This window comes from Lycium ferocissimum, chromosome 3 (genome assembly GCF_029784015.1).
Source record: "Lycium ferocissimum isolate CSIRO_LF1 chromosome 3, AGI_CSIRO_Lferr_CH_V1, whole genome shotgun sequence".
Lineage (NCBI taxonomy): Eukaryota > Viridiplantae > Streptophyta > Magnoliopsida > Solanales > Solanaceae > Lycium > Lycium ferocissimum.
Window position 1 is genome coordinate 16,596,147 of NC_081344.1, and position 4,105 is coordinate 16,600,251.

Below are 4,105 nucleotides of genomic sequence, written 5' to 3' on the forward strand. Positions count from 1 at the left end.
TAAATATATACAAATATAAATTTAATTGAGTTAATTTTCCTATTTCATGGAAGAGAAAGAGAAAAATTGAATAATTAATATGTGATGGAAGAAAGGAAGTTAAGTTTTATGGGATGGGGTGTCAATTATAAATTAATATCCTTTTTTAGTAGTAATCCATAAGTAATTATATTATTTTTTCTATATATTGTATATTTTATATGTTATTGTAGAGTACAATTGGTTGGCACATAGAGTAATATATTCATATATTAGGTATATCGTAATATTATATACTATATACACAAATAATATTATTATATTATATACTATATATAATATACAAACTTAAATATACTAATTTCTACTATTATATTCACAAATATTTGTTATCATCTTTTCAATTAAATATACCAATTTGAATATACCATATACCTTTTAAGGTATATTTTCATGTACATTTCTTATACCATATCTTTTCATGTATTTTTCTTAATATTAATATATTCAAATAATTTCTTTTAGTCACAAAAAAATAATTGAATCATTATCAAGTGAAATTAAAAAAAGAAGAATAAAAAGGAGGAAACGAAAGAAAAAAGGTCTTTTTAAAACGGTAGATGGAATATGGGATTTGAAGTTGATTTTGTTATGTTTATTTGAAAAATTACATTCTAATGATTTTGAAAGAAAGAGAAAGTAAAAAGTGAATATGCATTAATGGTAGTAACTCCTAAAATTAAGTATTATTAATATTTTAGGAATGTAAAAAAGTTGTATTTTTGTAATTTAGAAGTTAAAATTTTGAATAAGTTGTATTTATGTAATTTTTTAAAGTAGTTGTAATCTTTTTAATTACCATTTGAAAAAGTTGTATTTGTGTGACTTTTCCTAGTTTATTATCGGCCCATGAATGGACCCATAAAGAAAACCGAATACATCACCATAGGCCCATTATTGCATCTGGGCCTTTATACATCCGACCCAATCAAAGCCTTGACAACTCCAAGAAAATCATGCTTGTATCCATATTCTGCATGTAAATGCTTTGGTGGAATGATCTTTGTGTGGACATAGAAGGCTAGACAAAGCAATAGTAGGCCCAACCCAAAAGATCCAATGTCCATCCCAAAGGTGACCTCCTCTAACAAGAGCTGCCCCGAAACACCTCGCCGGGTTCATCCCCGCCCTGGCATAGCCCTTTTTCGCGGTGACCGTGGTCGAGATAAACACGAGAAGACCTAACACTAGACCAACAATGGACAAGACAGTGACATTATCAAGGGCCTTAGCTTGTCGATGATCATAAGCCAGCCAAATTGAAGCAAAGATAAAAACAAATGTGCAAAAAGATCTCTAACCACAAGGCTTGGGCCATCTCTAGGCCCACTATAAAGGGCCCTGTTGGGCCCGGTGCAATTACTGTGATGGTGCAACCACCAAGTGAGAAAGTTTGTGCAATAGTGGAGCTAACCACTGCTTTTAGAGCTAGTGCACCTAGAATTGCACCAAGACATTGTGCCACCATGTAAATGATGGCTCTTGACATGGATATAATTCCTACTAGCGCGGCGGAGAAGGAGATGACGGGGTTGATGTGGCCTCCAGGCACGGGAACAACCGCGAGGAGTAGAATTGTGATCACAATTGCTATGAGAATTGACATGATCAAATTTGGCATTTTCGTGTCATTTTCAAAGGTGGAGATCATTATAGCATCCAACATGAAAACAAGAACATTAAGGTCAGAGGCGAATTCAGGATTTCAAGAGGATGGTCACCTTAGAAAGTTTTTTTTTTTTTAAAAGACGCAAAACAAGATTTAGTAGGCTCAATCCTACAACTTTAAGGGATTAAACCCAACACTTAACCAAAGGTACCCACTCTACCAACAGTTTGATCGTGTGTTCCTTAGGTTAATATTAGATATATTTTAAATTATATACATGTCACAGAGTTTAGTCGGGTGACCATGGGTTCACGTAACCGATATTTTATACATAGTGTTGCCCCTGGTTAAGGTTTATATTAGGCTACGTGGCATAAATATTTCCAAAAACTGTATATTTTTTAAAATATCCAAAAAAAAAGAAAATAGAAGAGGAGATATTTTCCTTCTCCCATCTGCAATTGGCATCTATCAAACAAAATTGGTCTCTTTTGATTATATCCCATAAAAATCTATCAAGCAAAAAATTGCAGAGGATAAAATAATTGTCAGACTCCAAAGCATCTGAATTCCGTATCACACATACGAACTGAAATGCTATCAGTGTGTTTTTCAAATCACTCTCAGCGTCTTTCCAAAATTAACTCATTCAATTTCTCTCCTCCGCCGCCGCGTTGCCACTGTGCCCTTAATGGCATAACTTTTGTCCTAATAGACAGTTTTTTATGAAATCTTGCATTATAATTTTTTTTTTTTTTTGCCTCTGCTATGGTTCGAACCCGAAATAGACCAGCGAGTAAGGGGACTTTGACCCACAAATTTTCATTAAATGAGAAGTAGGGACAAAAATTAAAGACCAGTCCATATGAAGGGAATCCGCGCAATTTTTTGAATGGTTATGACAACAACGAGCTCATAAATCAAATATTACTTAGAGAGCCCAAAATCCTATGGGGTAAGGTTGATTCACGCAAATGTCTCTTTTTTAGGTTGTCATTTAAATGTTGTCTCTACTTTTAAAAAAGGATTGTGAAAATATAACCTTTCAGAAATTATCCTTTCAGACAACGTTAGAATGAGATTAAATATTTGTTTATATTGTTCAACGTTACAGACAAAATATTAAAATTTTATGTTGTGCTTTAATATTTTCTCATAAGGTTTTCAGTTTGCTCAAAAAGGACCTTTAATTGTGATCTAAAAGGTTCATAAGTTGCCGGAAAAAAAAATCATTTACTAAACAATTGTTCCAAAGGCATCAACCAACGAAAATTTATGATGGGTGATTCCTTGCACTTCTATTCTTTTTTCTTTTGTTGCATTACATTGTTTCGACATCAAATAGACTGTTGAATCCATTTCCTTGTACACTACATACTTATGGCATGATCAATCTCGAGCAAAATTTGGATATATAGATTATAGAATCTTCAATTTTTTATTTTTTTTGACATAAATGTTACATAAAGAGTTATATAAAGTCACCATAATTAACAATTCAGAATATTTTAAAAAAATCATGGTCACAAAAAATATCCTTTAACTCAACCAATAAGCATTACGATACATGAATTGAAACGGAGGATAATTATTTTACAATAAAGAACATAAATAAACCAATGAAAAGTGCAAATCGTGTTAATAGGAAAAGGTATTGGCATAAAAGCCGGAGATCTAAGGCAGTAGCTTATCGGGCAGAAGATACTGATTCTCAATTTTTAGGCCATTTAAACACCAATACTTTAAGGCATCCAGATACTTTACTATAGGATTGAGAGGAAAGCGTGTCATAAAAATACAGATAACCTTAACTGCTGCGGCAGAGCGCCACATTTTGTATTTCTAACCAGTAGATCCGATCCAAAACCATTAAGAATTTAACAAACAATAAAAATATAATTGGATTAATATTTGGACCCAAACCGATCTATTCTTAAATTGCAATAATCATGCTTGGAATGGTGGTATATACAAAATATTTGGTCTAATTTTATCTAAAAACTGCATCAACAGTGAGCCAAAATATATATTATTTGTAATTTTTCAAACATAATTATTATTTTCTACCACAAACAACTTTACTAATATATTATTATGACTTCTATATATGAAATATACTCCCTCCGTTTCAATTTATGTGAACATTTTCGAAGTATAAAGGTCAAACTTTATAACTTTAATCGTAAATTTTGAAATAAAATTTTCAAATTTGTAAAAATAAAATTTATATATTTAGAAACTATTTAAAAAAATACTATAAGTCATGATAATTTATAATTCAAATAATTTAGGAAAAATATAAACAGAACGTGGTCAAAGAATAGCCTAGTAGAAGTTGTGAATTAACTCTCAAAAGAAAGTATCCCTCATTGATTAAGAAAAATTATTGAATCATCATTTATTAGGTTTGTAAAAGTTAGTAAAAGAGATTGAACTCGCGCATGTGAGTGTATACGG

General features: G+C 31.4%; 1 pseudogene; it reads right to left on the reverse strand.

The window, feature by feature from the left end:
* Positions 1 to 913: 913 nt before the first annotated feature.
* LOC132048724 (aquaporin PIP1-2-like) lies at positions 914 to 1,744 on the reverse strand (annotated as a pseudogene).
* Positions 1,745 to 4,105: the final 2,361 nt, after the last annotated feature.